This window comes from Podarcis gaigeae (assembly GCF_964106915.1).
Source record: "Podarcis gaigeae genome assembly, chromosome: 6".
NCBI lineage: Eukaryota > Metazoa > Chordata > Lepidosauria > Squamata > Lacertidae > Podarcis > Podarcis gaigeae.
Genome location: NC_139682.1, coordinates 78076789 through 78093381, shown reverse-complemented (window position 1 = coordinate 78093381; position 16593 = coordinate 78076789). Strand labels below are relative to the sequence as shown.

Here is a 16593-nt window from a genome sequence, read left to right as displayed (position 1 = left end):
GTTGCCCCAAGTGAGTCTCCACCCCTTCCCTCTCTCATGCATCATCACGACGAGTGCTGAAAAGTGCCCTCTGCCTTTGAGCTCTCTGCTCTTCTACTTTAAATGCTCACCGGGTTTTGGGAGGGGGGGGTCTGGAATGCTTTCTAAAGACACTGTGTCCTTCAGCTGTCACCCCCGGTGCTTCCTCCTCCTCCTCTCTCAACTATTTCCCAGCTTTCCCCCTCATCTGCCTCTGAGCTGTGATCTCCCTCAAACCTTGGTTGTGATTCTGAACTGCCTTCTTCTTCTCTAGAAGGGTCAGGCTGGGGAGGAGGTCTCCAACACTCCTCTTCTGCCCAGTCCCTGAGACCTGATGGTGCTGGCATTTCCTCTCCACCCAGCAAGTCACTTTGGCCTAGAAGTACTTATTTTTCTTGAATTTATATCCCACCTTCCTTCCATTATGGAGCCCAAGGTGGTATAAAAGTGGTTCCCAATGGGTCACCCATTCAGACACCAATGTCACCTAGACCTGCTTAGTTTCAGCAAAATGGTGGCCTCCTGAGATGGGTTGTCCAACTAGCAATCAGAAGCCACATCAAAGACTGGTCTCAAAAGGGCACCACAGACTTGTAGCGAAGCACAATTAAAACTTTTTTCTTTTTTGGCGTAGTGCCTATCACAAAAGAAACAGCAGAAGTTTCTGATGTGACACGAAGGACTGAGATTGCATAAGTGACACCAAAGCCACTTGTGAAATGTTAACCAATCTATGGGCAAAGAAGAAGCGCTAAATGTCAGCAAGGAAATGAAACTTGCCCATTTAGTTACTAAGGTAGATCTGATATTTGGCGCGAAGAGACAACTTGTTTGAGCAGAAAATGACTGTGGCTCTAATGTCTTGTCATACACGTTCGTTTCGTGCTGTCAGAAAGTGCTGTTCCATTTCTGATATTTCAGCACCAGTCATTTGCTATTACAAAGCTGGTGCCATTGGCTGTCAGGCCTCTTACAGTTTCAATTGGCAGACTTATCTACGTTCAGCAGGATTAGACAGAAATGTGTCTCATTCAGATGATGCTCCAGCCCAAGGCGGCACCAGCCCCAGGAAATTTGACTACATTAGCTTCAAAGGAATAGTCTGCACCTCCTCCTGACAGCAATCTTCGAGAGGAGTCCTCCTGTCTATTCCTCGAGCTGTTTTCCCTGCATCTCAAGTAGTTACTCTTTGTATTAAGGCAACTTAACAATAACACTCACTTTCTGCGTGCGGTTAAGTTTGGTCTGATCTCCAGTTTTTGATTTCACAAATGCAATGGACAATTAGGCTAACACGGATCAAGGTCATATTTGTGGCTGTCTGTAGTGCAGTTCCCTGCAATGGGAGCCAGATAAGTAGATGACACAACAGGCCAATTTGATTCCATCTGTTCCTATAGAGCTGGTCCAATTACTAAAACAAAAAGCAAACTTTTAGGCCAGAAGTGGGGGCAGAAGAGAGCAGACCCTCCAAGTATTCCTATTTTCCAAGGGCAGTCGCACATTTACAGAAGCAATCTTGGTTCCTGATTTGATCCTGGAATGTCCTGCTTTTCCTTAGGATGTCCCTGTTTTCATTGGAGAAATGTTGGTGGGTATGGTAGGACATCCCTATTTTCATTGGAGAAATGTTGGATGGTATGAAGTTATGTGACACCCCCCCCTAAAAAAAAAGCCAAGGAGAGAAATAACAATACGACCTTTAGAAGACATTGGAAGGCAGCCATGTATAGGAAAGGTGTGTTTTTTAATGTTTAATGTTTTATTATGCTTTTATTTATGTTGGAAGCCGCCCACTGGCTTGAATGCTGTGGCTCAGTTCATGGAAATACAATCCTCTGATCAAAATGCAAAATGTACCTTTTGATACCATAATGGGCACAATTAGAGGTTCAGCTAGAGGAGCTTAAGGGCATGGGTATAAGACCGACGAGACAAACTGAGGCCATACAAAGAAAGCCTACAGCCCCTCCTCTGCAATGAGAACGAATACTCAGCAACTGTATTCCTCTGTGTCCCCTGGTTGTTCCAGTGTACGAGTCCTATGGTACAGTAGGTAATTGGTTTTGTCCTCCGAGCCACCATTTTGTACCTGGCACCAACTGATGGACCATGGGGTTCTAGTAAAGATGGAAGGTGAACTTGCAAGCCGAAACTTTGCTTTAGACTCTCTGCTTACCTGCATGGCTGCCGGTTGGCTTCCTGCCTTGCCTCCAGACCAGCAGCCCTAGAGGGTTACCTGCATCATTCTTCAAACAGCCCAGTGGTGCACACTGTACCTTTTCCATTTTTCTACTAGCTCCCGCTTTCTGCCTGTGATTTTCCTTCTTTGAATCTACATATTCCTATTAGCAAAATGGCCTTCCTTGCACTTTATGCCCATTCGAATTATGCATGCTTCAAACACAGCATCTCCCAGTTGCCTCATATCAACATAAATATAAATGTAGAGGAAAGAATGAAGTTGATAATATTACCAAAGAATTGGTGTTCGGGGTGTAATAGGACAATTCATACAGCACAGATGTTCGGCAGAAATGAGATCTGCTCCTCAATGTAAGAAGGAGCATTACCTTTTTTTATTACTCTGGCGATACAGAGCAAAGCAAGGGAACATGGTGTATGACCTTGAATGCATCACAGAAGGAAATGCTGCCTTTATAATCCCAATTGTAACTGCAAATATGTTCAGAGAGGCCAAAAAAATAAGCAAACAAATGACACCGGCTGTGGCAACCCCAGGTGCTTCTTCTTCTTCTTCTTCTTCTTCTTCTTCTTATTATTATTATGAACATTTCAGTAGGGATAAAAAATGAATATTGAGGAGGGGGTGGGAGACTATTCCAAAGGGAAATCTACAAATGCAAACTGACCCCTCAGAGATAATTCAAACTTTACCTTGTGCCCTGCAGCTAGTGTTCCAAAAACGCTGCTTTAGGATTTTTAGTGACTTGAAACTTTCCCTGAAATATGTTGTTCCATAGGACGGACGAAAGTTCAGTGTGCTCATTTATTGGTTTGGCTATTGGTGTTTTGCACAGAAGCAGTATTTTGTATCTGCAAGTGATGCAGGTGTCGCAAGACTCATCTGCATGCCTCTGCTCATCCGAGCTCCACTGAAATGCAGATTAGGACTGTTGAGGGTCATCAGCTCTCAGGACCAGCCACTGCTGTTGGGCTGTGCCATGCCACGACTCATACCACTCTTCTGTGCAAGACAAGTACCAATTTCTCTAAACTGCTAAAGAGCATCATAAGGGGAAACCAAGAGTTGAAATTACTATTTCAACATTTAATTCACACCATATGTTTATATATGAGCTCATTTTATCACATCACCATTGGGGGCACAGCCCACACAAGGTGGTCTTCATATGATTGAAAACACAGTATCATGGTAACAGCTCAGAGGGTTGCATCCAATGCTATCAATGTGTGAAGAAAACAAACTTCCTCTTGTAAACTTGAGACTTTATCTTCCTTTCCCACCTCCCTCTTGGGAGACCTTCCAGGGCAGATTTTTGAGTTGCACAGGTGGCTGTGGGTTGTTTGCTCTCCTTGCTCAATTCCTGTTTACCAGGCCTCTCTTTACACTGAAGGTGCCCCCTTAAACATGCCCATGCTTCATTGGCTGCCAGGATTGCCCACCCACACCCTTCCTTCCATGATGAACATCAGAGAATTGCAAATAGGCTTTCTCTGTGAGTATGGCAATGGCTGATGGGAGTGCCTTCTCTCACACACACCCAACTGATGGTGGCTGATGAAGGGGCATACATGCACATTTTGGTAGCCCTCTCTTTTTTGGCTCTGTTGTATGTGACAGTCATGTTATGCTATGCCACGCCCCTCTGGGCGGCCATTTTGTGTTATGCCACTTCCAACAAGACTGCCCTTGAGTGAGTATGTATGTATGTACGTATTTTGTTATTATTTATTGAATTTATATACCACCTGGAGGTCTCAGAGCAGTTCACAGAATAAGATCAAAATCTAAAACCACAAAATACATAATCAAAATAAAACCAACAACCCAGCAACCCCCCCCCCCCAAAAAAAACCCCACCACATTTGAAAAGGCACGGGATGTTAATCAAATCAATCAAAGGCCAAAAGAAACATTTTTGCCTGGCATCTAAAGGTGTATAATGAAGGTACCAGGTGAATTTCCCTGGGGACAGCATTCTGTTGCATCAATCCATAAACCTCTGATGGATGATTTAGAAGGACTGGGTCCAGAATCACTTTTGCTGTGCATGTGTTCCAGTATCTATACTTAGCATCTCAACACAGCTCCTTCTTTGGAAGATTCTTTGAGACTGAATGTACACACAGAAGGCAATAAACATTCATGGATGCCATAAAGATTCAGTCAAGTGTCCAAAGAACAGTCCCAGCGAAAAACATCCTTGTATAGACAAAAGAATCTCAGCCCTCTGCTGCTTCTTGAAATTTCTCTGTTCTTCTCTGATTCTGGAACAAATGATTCTCACACATACAGAGAGAATATCCAACACACTCCACAGATGGGGAGCCACTGCAGAGAAGGCCCATTCTCGTGTTGCCACCCTCCGGGTCTTTCGAGGAGGTGGCACATGAAGAAGGGACTCAGAAACTGATCTCAGGGTTCATGTGGAAAGAGGCAGTCCTTCAGGTTTTGTGGTCCTGAGCCTTTTAAAGCTTTACAGTGGTACCTCAGGTTAAGTACTTAATTCATTCTGGAGATCCATACTTAACCTGAAACTGTTCTTAACCTAAAGCACCACTTTAGCTAATGGGGCCTCCTGCTGCTGCCGCGCTGCCGGAGCCCAATTTCTGTTCTCATCCTGCAGCAAAGTTCTTAACCTGAAGCACTATTTCTGGGTTAGAGGAGTCTGTAACCTGAAGCGTATGTAAACTGAAGCATATGTAACCTGAGGTACCACTGTATAGGTCAAAACCAACACTTTGAATCGGGCCCAGAAACTAATTGGTAGCCAGTGCAGTTGGACCAGGATCGGTGTAATATACTCAAACCATCTTGCTTCGGTGAGCAACTTGGCCGCTGAATTCTGCACTAGCTAAGTTTCTCAACCGTCTTCAGAGGCAGCCCTACATATCACGCAGTGTAGTAATCTAACCTAGAGGTCACCAGAGCATAGACAACAGTAGTTAGGCTATCCCTGTCCAGATAGGAGTGTAGCTGGGCTACAAGCCGAAGCTAATAGAAGGCACTCCAAGCCACTGAGGCCACCTGAGCCTCGAGCGATAGCAAAGGATCCAGGAGTACCCCCAAGCTACGAACCTCCTCCTTCAGAGGAAGTGTAACCCCATCAAGAGCAGATGATCTCCCACCCATCCAGTCTAGGCAACCACCCACTAACAGTTCCTCAGTCTTATCTGAGTTGGCCCACTTAGTACTGAACTAAATGGACCAAGTGCTCCATCACAATTCATATGTCCACTTTAACTGGCAACTACGGTTTCAGCTTTAAAGTCAGCTAGGGTCCCTCCTTACTTCTGAACCTCTGTTAAATCACCATAAAAAGAGAACAGCAGCCACTGACAGTTGACTTTTTGGAACGCAGAGAGGTATTGATGACTGAACTTCTGAGCACAGCTGCTTCTGTGAGCTTTGGGAGCTGTTTGATTTGTTGATGCTTCTGTACTTTGATTCCTTTGTCATTTAAATCCCTGTTCATCAGATTGTAAATATTGTGCTGTGAGTGAGATAAAATAGTTGCCTTTGTCTAGCTCTCATCACTTCACTCCAAAGAGGGGTGGAAAACAAAAACTGGGCTCTGATGGAGGCTGTTGTTGCCCTGTTGCTGAGAAGCAAGTTTGGAAAGCTTCTTTTACCATCTTTGGGTAACTTCATAAAATGAAAAGGGGGGCACATATTTGTTGGCACTGCTGCGGTGGGTTGATCCCCAAGAAACAGAAAGAATGAAGTTTCAGCCCATACTTAAAAATGTTGAGTGATAGCCACCTAACACATTTCATCATTGCAAGGATTTCTGCTTGCACAACACAACTTGCCCCCATCTCCTCTCCCTGGTGTGTGCCTTGTGCCCCCTCTCCCCCAAAAACCCTGCTCTGGAGGGTTGAAGAGAAACCCCAACGTACAAGTGGAAATCTTTGCACTGATCTAATGAGTTAGATACTACCCATTGTTGATGTTCCTAGTGTCTTATGTGTATATTGCGATATATAAACTACATATAGATTGGGATCACCAACCATTTGGGCAAACCAGTGGAACTGTTGTGGGCAATGTTGATGATGGAAGTTGTATCCCAACAGATTGACCACCCCTGCTCTACTAGGTAAAGGTAAAGGGACCCCTGATCATGAGGTCCAGCTGTGACCGACTCTGGGGTTGCAGCGCTCATCTCGCTTTACTGGCCGAGGGAGCCGGCGTACAGCTTCTGGGTCATGTGGCCAGCATGACTAAGCTGCTTCTGACGAACCAGAGCAGCGCACAGAAACACCGTTTACCTTCCCACCAGAGTGGTACCTATTGATCTACTTGCACTTTGACGTGCTTTCGAACTGCTAGGTTGGCAGGACCAGGGACCAAGCAACGGGAGCTCACCCCGTCGCGGGGATTCGAACCGCGACCTTCTGATCAGCAAGCCCTAGGCTCAGTGGTTTAGACCACAGCGCCACCCGCGTCCCCTGCTCTACTACTTTGCCTCAAATAAGAGCTTCATCAATAGATACCTTGGTCCCTCAGTACTTTCAGATATCTACTGCTAGAATAAAAGATCTTGCCTGCCAATGCTCTTCCAAAAAAGCAGCCTGCAAAAGTATTGTCTCCAAAGGGAATATTAAAAGTGCATTTAAGTGAACTCTGCTCCTCTAGTGGAATTCAACAAAATCCAGCTGCTGGATCAAAATGCTGAGAAATATTTCATACCACCTATGCTACCCAAAATTTATTCCCTGGGATCAGGGGAAAGTATTTCCTTTTAATACATTTGTCCAACTCCTTAGGAGCAAAACACAACTGTAGCATCTTATGGTACTATTATTATTATTATTAGTAGTAGTAGTAGTAGTAGTAGTATTGCTAGTGAGTGCATCTATTCTGGAGGTTCCTCTCTCTCGTTAGTTATTTTCTGGGACTCCAAAAAGCTCAATTTCCTTAATCTACATTAACATATATTTCAGATGCCTTTAAGGCTTACCAATTAAAAATGAAAACAAACATAATTAATTAATAAAAGCTGATGATTATAACTACAGGAAACTAATATGTTATTTACTTATAAAAATATATTCGTAAAAATATCAAAGTGATTTACAACAATTATGCATAAAACCATACAATAAAAAATGTATAAAGTTTAAAAACAGACATCAATTAATCATTGTCGAAAGACATATTCTTCTTAATTGCCTGCAGAAACCTGACAAAATAGAAAAGTTTTCAGCAGGCATTTAAAAGTTGAAACAGAAGGCGCCTGATGAATCTCTGTTGGCAGACCATCCCACAATACTGGGGCGATGACATTATAAAGGCTCAGGTTCTTGTTGTCCATTGAGCCTCGCCAGCTTGGAGAATGACCAGCGATGCTCCTACAGAATATCTCAGTGATCAAAATGAGATATATGAGTTCAGGTACCCTGGACCTGCATTGCTCAGGGCTGCGTCGCTCAAGGACTTGGAACTGGCTTGGTAGTAGATGTGCAGCCGGTGGAAATGTTTTAACAATGGTGTCATATGTTGTCAACCCCCCCTCAGGAGTCTGACTTCCACTGACTCTCTGTGTGGACTTCCTTGATATGTTGGCCTACTGCTAAATAATAATAATAATAATAATAATAATAATAATAATAATAATAATAATACCCTGCCTATCTGACTGGGTTGCCACAGCCACTCTGGGTGGCTTCCAACATATGTAAAAACATTACACCTTAAAAAGCTTCCCTATACAGGGCTGCCTTCACATGTCTTCTAAAGATTATATACAGTGGTGCCCCGCAAGACGAATGCCTCGCAAGATGAAAAACTCACTAGACGATAGGGTTTTTCGGTTTTTGCGTCGCTTCGCAAGACGAATTTCCCTATGGGCGTGCCTCGCAAGACAAAAACGTCTTGCGACTTTGTTTCCTTTGTCTTAAAACCGTTAAAACCAAGGTTGCTTTGCTTGAACAGCTGCAGTTGCGACTTGACTTTGAGGAGCAACTGTTAGCATGCGGTTTGGCAGCCTTTTCTCAGACTTTGCTCATTTTTGAAGCTTCTCCAAAACTTTTCCAGAACTTCTTCTGCATCCATTTGGTAAGTTAAACTTTTAAAACTTTTTTTTTGGGGGGGTTGGATTTTGGGTTGGGGTGTTTGGGATTCAAGGACTTGGTGTTGGGGGGGTAAGAGAATCTGGGAACTTGTGGGGTTTTTTTGATTTTTTTTGATTTTTTTGTGACCATTGGGCCATGTGGTTGTTTTTTTTAAAATTTTCTGAGTTTGAATTTCTGTGTGCTGGGTGGCTGGGGGAACAGTTGGTGGGGTTTCTGCAGCAATCTGGTAGCTTGTGGGGGATTTTTTTGAATTTTTTTGATTTTCTGTGACCATTGAGCCATGTTGTTGTTTTTTGAAAATTTTTCTGGGTTTGAATTTCTGTGTGCTGGTTGGCTGGGGGAACAGTTGGGGAGGTTTCTGCAGCAATCTGGTAGCTTGTGGGTTTTTTTTTTTTATTTTATTTTCTGTGACCATTGGGCCATGTTGTTGTTTTTTTGAAAATTTTTCTGAGTTTGAATTTCTGTGTGCTGGTTGGCTGGGGAAACAGTTGGGGAGGGGTTTGCAGCAGTTGGGGAGGGGCTGGGGGAGCAGTTGGGTAGGGGTTTGCAATTTCTGCGTGGTGGGTGGGTGGGTGGCTGGGGGAGCAGCTGAGGTTTTTGAAGACTTTGGTGATTTTTTAAGCTTTTCCAAAACTTCTTTTGCAGCCATTTGGTTAGTTAAACTTTTAAAACTTTTTGGGGGGTTTTGGATTTTGGGTTGGGGTGTTTGGGATTCAAGGACTTGGTTCTGGGTTTTAATTTCTGTGTGGTGGGTGGCTGTGTGCTTTTGAATTTTTTGGATTTGAAGCGCATCACTGATTTTTTTTTCTTTTTCTGAGTTTACGAAGGAGCTGTGCTGCCATGGGACCCAAGAAGACTGCTGCTGCGGAGGCCGGCGAGAGGAAGAAGGAGAAGGTGACGCTGGAAATGAAGAAGGAGATCATCCGGAAGCACGACGGCGGAATGCGTGTGACGGACCTCGCCAGGGAGTACGGCAGGAATCCATCGACCATCGGGACCATCCTGAAGATGAGGGAGAAGATCATGGCGACTGATGCAGCCAAGGGAGTCACCAGGATCATGAAGAACCGGCCAGCTGTTCTGGAGGAGGTCGAGAAGTTGCTGCTCATCTGGTTAGAAGAGAAGCAGCGTGCAGGGGACACAGTGACTGAGGCCGTCATTTGCGAGAAGGCCAAGGCCTTGCACGCAGAACTCGTCCAGGATCAGCCAGGAACCTCAGGCGAGCCAGAAGTCTTCGGGGGCAAGCAGAGGTTGGTTTGACCGGTTCAAGACAAGATCCGGAATCCACAGCGTGGTCAGGCATGGAGAGGCTGCCAGTTCTGATGTTCCTGCGGCTGAAGACTTTGCAGTGGAGTTCCTGGAGGTTGTGAAGACGGAGGGCTACGTTCCACAGCAGGTCTTCAACTGTGACGAGACCGGGCTGTTTTGGAAGAGGATGCCCAAAAGGACTTTCATCACTCAGGAGGAGGCCAAGTTGCCTGGCCACAAGCCCATGAAGGACCGTCTGACCCTGCTCTTCTGTGCCAACGCAAGCGGCGACCTGAAGATCAAGCCCCTGCTGGTGTACCACTCGGAGAACCCACGGGCCTTCAAGAGACACAAGGTCGACAAGGAGCAGCTGAGTGTCATGTGGCTATCCAACAGCAAGGCTTGGGTGCTGTTTGTGGACTGGGTCAATCTTGCTTTTGGCCCTGCTGTCAAACAGTACCTGCTGGACAACGACCTGCCGCTGAAGGCTTTGCTTCTGATGGACAATGCTCCTGCTCATCCTAAAGGCCTTGAGGTGGACTTGTTGGAGGAGTTCAGCTTCATCAGCATCATGTTCCTGCCGCCTAACACCACGCCACTGCTCCAGCCGATGGATCAGCAGGTCATCGCCAATTTCAAGAAACTGTACACCAAGGAGCTTTTCAGGCGATGCTTCGAGGTGACTGACTGCACCACCATCACCCTGCGGGAATTCTGGAAGGACCACTTTGACATCGTCACCTGCTTGAAGATGATCACCATGGCCTGGAACGGGATCAGCCAGAGAAATTTGAATTGCGCTTGGCGCAGCCTGTGGCCGGACTGTGTGGCACCAAGTGACTCTGATGCACCAGAGTCAACAGTGGTGCAGGACATTGTTGCCTTGGGGAGGACCATGGGACTGGAGGTCACAGAGGAGGACATCAGTGAGCTGGTGGAGGAGCACGACCACGAGCTGACCACCCAGGAGCTGGTCGAACTGCAGGCAGAGGCTGCACAGGAGTGGGCCTCGCTGGAAGAGGAGGAAGCAACTGAGGAACGGCTGTCCTCCAAAGAACTGAGGGACATTTGCCAGAAGTGGAAGGATGTGCAGGCTTTTGCACAGCGGCACCACCCTGACAAGGACCTGGCACATGACCTTGGGAACACTTTTGATATGAGGGCCATGTCGCCTTTCAGGGAGGTGCTGAAAAGGCGGATGAAGCAGCAGACTATGGACAAGTTATTGAGCAAGAAGCAAAGAGTGGAAGAGGAGCCTTCTTCGAGTGGTCCCCCAGAGTCTTAGAAAATGTACTGTACACTTTGTTGATTTTTAAATGTTTTTCTGTCATGTTTATAAACTTAATTTATTTATCCTTCAATTTTTGAACTGCTCTTTACAGTATGTGTGACGTTAAAGAGCAGTTAATAAACTCTTGTTGTACCAAATTTGGCTTTGTTTGGACTTTTTTTGACCATAGGAACGCATTAATTGATTTTCAATGCATTCCTATGGGAAACCGTGCTTCGCAAGACGAAAAATTCGCTAGACGAAAAAACTCGCGGAACGAATTAATTTCGTCTTGCGAGGCACCACTGTAGTTACTTATCTCCTTGACACCTGAAAGGAGGGCGTTCCACAGGGTGGGTGCTATTACTGAGAAGGTCCTCTGCTTGGTTCCCTGTAACCTCACTTATCACAGTGGGGGAACCACCAGAAGGCCCTCAGAGGAGGACCTCAGTGTCCAGGCAGAATGGTGGGGGTGGAGATGCTCATTCAGGTATACAGGACTGAGGCTGTTTAGGACTTTAAAGGTCAGCACCAACACTTTGAATTGTGCTTGCTGTCTGCTTGCTGTCTTTGTTGCATTCTGCTCCATCAGATGTAATGACATCTCTCTCTCTCTCTCTCTCTCTCTCTCACACACACACACACACACACATGCTGCTGATTATCTCAGATTCCTAGCAAATTCTGACTTCATAGTCTAAACCAAGTTCCAAAGTTTTCAGAAACCTAATTATTCCTTTCCTTTATTTACTTCCCACCCTCCTTCTTCTCTTTCTCTTTCTTTTCCTTGCCTTTCCTCCCTTTCCTTTCTTCATTTTTACCCCTTCCTTCCTTCGATCTCCAATTTCAATCACAAGCTCGTCTGTTATGATGAAGTTCTGGCTTACCAGTTTCAAGCCTGTTTAAAATCTTTCAAGTCACTTGCCTCATATCTGTGTCCTCTTGTGAAACTTGGTATCTCTCAAATGTTTCCCTTTCCTTTGGTATGTAAAACTCTGCACACTTCTGCATAAGAGTATCCTGGCAGACCCTCTCATCCAGACTCGGCTGCATGCTATTAAAAACATCAACTGCTTTGGTCTCTGCATTATTCAGGAATATAGCTGCCTTCTGCTCATCTTCTTTTTTTATTATAACTGTGTGTGTATCAAAACTTCATTCAAATATTTCTCAAAATTCTGCAGCACTACAAACCAGAGCATTCAGTTCTTTAGAGGCTTTCAGATGTACTTTCTCCGCAACTCCCCCCCCCCTTCTCTCTTTGAATTAAGCTCCCCACACCCTTTGGCACCTAATTCCTGGTAGCATGTGAGGTTCTGCTTTCGTAGAATCATAAAACTGTAGACCTGGAAGGTATCCCAAGGGTCATCTAGTCTAACAGGCACAACAGGCAACACAGGCACAACTAAAAAATCCCTCACAGATGTTTGGTTCAGGTTGATTAAAGTTAGGGGCCTGAAATGGTTTGATTCAAAGTAGACCAACATGGTCTGCTCAAAACCAACCTGCCCTTCAAGTTCTGTTGGTTAGAATCAGCGCTGTGAGGTAACACAAGGAGACAACTGACTTTTCCCCATCCCAAGAACTCACAAAATGAGAGTTAACTTTGTTTAGAATCAGCAAGCCAAGAGGGGTGGCGATGTTGCCTACAAGATCTGAGGGAGGTTTTCCACCATGTTAGTTGTATGTCTCTTTGCTATGGACTAGACCTGAATGACTAAGAAAAACAAAATGTCACACTTTGTTACTTCCCATATTATGTGCAGGTTTCAATCAGTTTACTCAGTAAAGTATTATCAGTTTCTTTTCTCACTAGATTCTGTCTGCATTATTTAAGGGATTCTGCTAACACCTTCTTCCCCAACCCGCCCTGCAATCTTCAACTATGTAAAATTAAAGGCATGTACATTAGCGCTGTTGACTGAATTAATGTTATGGAATTACTCAACGTATGTGTAAGCAGTCTGATCGAGATGAAAGGAGTTTCTGTCCATCCAGCAATTCGTCTCCTGGACTTTTATAAATTCCATTCAGTCAAATTACAAGTCTTCCTTATCATTGGCAGATCATTCTTTTTTTTTAGAAAGCAGCCTCAGGTTACATGCATATTGGATTACTGCACATCAAAGAGATTAAAATAGGTGTGTTAAAAAGATAAGGGGCCCCCCATCCTTTCCCATGGTACTTGCGAGGAATTACATTAAAAATACCCTGCACAGAAGACAGAAAAAAAAGGATTCAAAGCTCCAAATTGGAAGGAGCCATGCATGGACAACTACAGACTGGCTGAAAGATCTCTGGTGACAGTTTATGCTCCTCTTTTTGTGTTTTACTTTAATGGGTTTTTATGGCATCGTGCAGAAAGAGAAATGTAAGCATATAAGAAAAGAAACCAGCAAGACATTACCTACGGAGTCTCGTTTTCTTGTTGTTTTAATGAAAAAGTACACATTTCCTCTGCAGCCTACATATTCTCATAAGGCTTTCTTTGACAGTCTCTGTTACAGATGTGCAGGCCTCCTGCTGGCTGCTTGAAAAGGGGTCAAGGCTTTCTGAGCATCAAGAAGGAAGGCTCAAAAAAAAGGACACTCACAACACCACTGCTACCTTCCCAGGGTGTTTCTGAGTCGGGAATGAACAGGTCATTGAGCGATCACAAATGGGTTTTGTAACTCCCCCCCCCCCCGGGAAATCTGGACTAAAGTGAGGGGGAACTATGAGCTGGCATTTTGACAATGCTAACACCATGTGGATGCTGCAGAAAAGTGCATGCGTGAGAAGCAACCACCCCATAATAAACATCCAGCAGCAGAGGTTTAGGATCAGTTTCCCTTCTCCTGGGAAGGGTGCTGTCAGCGGCTCCCGGCTGGTTGCCCAGGAAATTATAAAGCCATGGAAAAGTTTCTTAGTCCTTTGTTTCACACCTTACAGAGAGAGGCTATAGAGCCCAGCCTCTTGGATAATGGCATTGTCCCGACTGAATCTCCATCGCCTGGCCTCTCCCACTTCCTCATCGTAATCGGTCATCATCTCCTCTACGGTTGCTGTTAAGTGCCCTCTGTCTTTGAGCTCTTTGCTCTCCTACTTCTAAGGCTCGCCATGTTCTGGGAGATGATGGGTCTGGAATGCTTTCTAGTGATAACATGTCAGCTAGCTGCTGCTCCAGCTCTGCCTGCTCCTCCTCTCCCATTATTTCCCAACTTTCCCCCTCATCTGCCTCTGAGCTGTGACCTCCCACAAACCACTGTTGTCCATTTATACTGTCTTCCTCTTCCTTCTCCCTGGAAGGGTCAGGATGAGGAGGCAGTCTCCACCGTTCCTCCTCCTCTGCCCAGGCCCTGACAAATGGGCTACCTTCCAAGTGGATGAGCCCCATCTGCCTCTCGCTTCGCTCTACAGCACGTGCAGAAACCACCTTCTTGACCATTGGACCCACTCTTGGTCTTGTCTGCTCAATCCACCGGAGCCTGTCTTTGCGTGCTGAGGAAGTCCCTAACTCATTGAGGGTTTCGCCAGCCAGTCAAATCCATTCCCAGGGTGTGGCCGCTGTCGCATGCTGACAGCTTCTAGGAGTCACAGGTGAGAGCTGAGTGCAGGATGGGAAACCAAGGTGGTCAAACTACCCCAGAAGGAGCACGATGTGTCCCCTTCACCAGAGGTACTACCCCTCCCCCAACACCCCCTCTCCATGTACACTGGCAGTATTCCTCTGAATAACTTTGTGGCGTTCGTACGGAGCTCCCGGTTGCCTCATGGACTATTGACCCGTACACCACTAATCCACTGCCACCAACCAGGTCCTCCCCAGTAAATCACTTAGTCTCAATCAGTTTCTCAAGTTAACAAAGAAGAGTGTAGTTTATTGCAGACACAAATAAACTTTAACTGCATTCAAAACATTGTTACTCTTTACCTTCTTAGTCTTATTTTTATGCTGTCTCTAACTCTTCTTACCTCCCCTCACACAAGAACCAACTGCACTAACTGTCTCTCTAATTCCAACTGTCTGCCAACTGCTTTCCCAACCAACCAACCCAAACCTCCGGCTAAGCCCTTTTATAAACAGGTAGGCTCCGCCTCTGGCTTTTCTATTGGTCTACCTATTAACTCTTTCTATCCCCCTGTACAGACATTTTAAAAAAGAACGGGCAAATGCCACAACCAGAGATTGGAGACAGTCACCATGGGGGACAACCACCATCACATACGCTCTGGTTTTGAACTCCTCAAAAGAATTACTGGCCTGCTCTTGGAAAGATAATGTTAAGGCCATCTGCATATTTGTCAGCGCTTGCACTGGAGAACATTTCAGTGGGTGTTTACGTGATCTGGGGCCACTGAGCTCATCCTTGTTCCACTTTGTTGAGGCTTCCCCTGCATGTAAGTGAGAATGTCTGCAGCGACTATAAAAAATGTGTGTGTGTGTGTGTGTGTGTGTGTGTGGTTAACCTAAACAGATCTGTGTGTCCCAGTTTGGCATGGAAAAGGATGCTTTTGTTAGATCTGTCATTCATGGGCTTCAAAATTGGCTTCAGACTGAGCCCCATTAATTTTCAAAGCCGAATCATGAGAGGTAGGGAGAGAGGTGGAAGAGCAAATGCAACAAAGGACAGGGACTTGCCTTGATGTGCCCAGGCTGATCTGAAAAGGGGGTGAGGTGGTGAAGGAAGCCATTTCATTACTTGCACTCATGTGTGTTTTTTAAATTTTTATTTTAAGTGTCAGATTTAACCCTACTATTAGACAACCTCTTTTCATCCCCCGTCTGCTTTACAGGAGAATTCATGTCAAGCCTTCGAAAGAGCTACAATATGTTTATTTGTCCGAGGTTTTTGTCGGAATGTTTTTCCCCCCTTAGTCGGAGTTGATATGCAAATGAGTGTCATGATTTCTCTTTTCTTTCTCCAATTAAGGGTAGAATAATTATAAGAGGAAAACCAGGTGTTGCAGTCACGCTTGTTGCCCATGCAGTTATAGGTCTTTGCAAAATAGGGGGACTTTTGGTTGGGAGGCAAGTGAGCTTGCCAATCAAATCCCACTTCGATAAATGATTAAGTATGCAGAAATGTTTTAAGTCTCTACTGTTGCATATTTATCTAGGGCAGCACTGGGTGGTGGGGAGGGAGAAGAGGGAGAGGTTATTCTGTTTAAAGGGGATTTTTAAATTTTCTTTTTCATATTATTCCTTTCAAATGTTTGTCCCTGCCTCGTTCCAAGGGCTCAGAATTGTCAGAGCACATCCATCGCTCATATTTTCTTCACCACAATCTTTTGGGGTGTGCTAGGCTACGAAAAAGCATTTTGCCCAAAGTCAACCTAAGACCTTAAAAAAAAAAAACTGATTAGGGATTATTTCATTTCACTTTTAATCTGTATACTATCTTTCTATATTACTATACAGAAGCTGGTTTACAAGCTGAAGAAACAGCAAAGATCACACATCTTATAACAATCTGATCCAATATGAGAATGTCAAAATAAAAAGATAACTTTAAAATAAACAACTTATGTCAAATAAAGTAATATTCAATAACCCAGTAGAGCCGAATAGTACACAATAAAATTAGCAAATAATAATTAAGCAGAAATTCATTCTTAACAATTGCCATAAATAATTTCTAAATATAATCAATAAAAATAACAGCATAAAATAACACAATACAAATTGAGAAGCAAAGAAACACAAGTTATAAAACTATTATATATATATATATATATATATATCCCTGAACTCCTCTTAATATGTCTACATTTTGAGCAGAAAATCTTCCAAG

The 16593-nt window shown here is 44.6% G+C and overlaps 1 long non-coding RNA gene across 1 annotated transcript; it reads left to right on the top strand.

Annotated features, from left to right (window-relative positions):
* Positions 1-14178: 14178 nt before the first annotated feature.
* On the top strand, positions 14179-16314 carry LOC310847464. Its single transcript, XR_014565822.1, has 3 exons — positions 14179-14398; positions 14949-15199; positions 16221-16314. It is a non-coding gene; the product is annotated as an uncharacterized lncRNA (long non-coding RNA).
* The last annotated feature ends 279 nt before the right edge of the window (positions 16315-16593 follow it).